Below are 662 nucleotides of genomic sequence, written 5' to 3' on the forward strand. Positions count from 1 at the left end.
TCCTCCTGGATGACCCTCCTGGTATTTGAAATAACCAATGTCATAGCTGCCAGTTTCACAGCAACATGCAAGCCACCACAGTATGATAAACTGACAGACAAGAAGTGGAAAGAGAACAGTAGAGGATTAATATGTAGAAACATTCAAATACTTACACTGTGATGTCTCCTGAGACCTATTGATAAAATGAGTTCAGAATTTTAACAAAAAATTTAGGTACCTCTCCATATCATCCTGGACCTCTCTATCCCTACCCCTATAAATAATTAGATTTTTATTTCAATACAATAAAATTATTCAGAATTTAGAGACTTAAATCAGTCTCTATTTATTATCTCCTTGTGCTTGGGGGTCAATTTAGATACAAATGAAGTGGGTTGTTTGCATAGGAATTCACCAAACTGAAATCAGATTTTGAGCTGGCCTGCATTTCTTTCTGGAACTAAAAGTCTTCTTTCAAGCTCCCATGATTGTTGGCAGGATTCTTGTGGCTGTAAAACTGAAACCCCATTCTCTTGCCCACTATGGATCAGGAACTTCTCTCAGACCCCAAACATTCCCTGCAGATATTCCCTCTCACACTTCCAATCTCTGACTTCTGTAGACTATCCTTTAAAAAAAAAATCTGCACCCAAAAGGAAAACTACAGACCAATATCCCTC

This window comes from Orycteropus afer, unplaced genomic scaffold (genome assembly GCF_000298275.1).
Source record: "Orycteropus afer afer isolate SDZICR_OR568_19922 unplaced genomic scaffold, OryAfe1.0 scaffold00564, whole genome shotgun sequence".
Taxonomy (NCBI): domain Eukaryota; kingdom Metazoa; phylum Chordata; class Mammalia; order Tubulidentata; family Orycteropodidae; genus Orycteropus; species Orycteropus afer.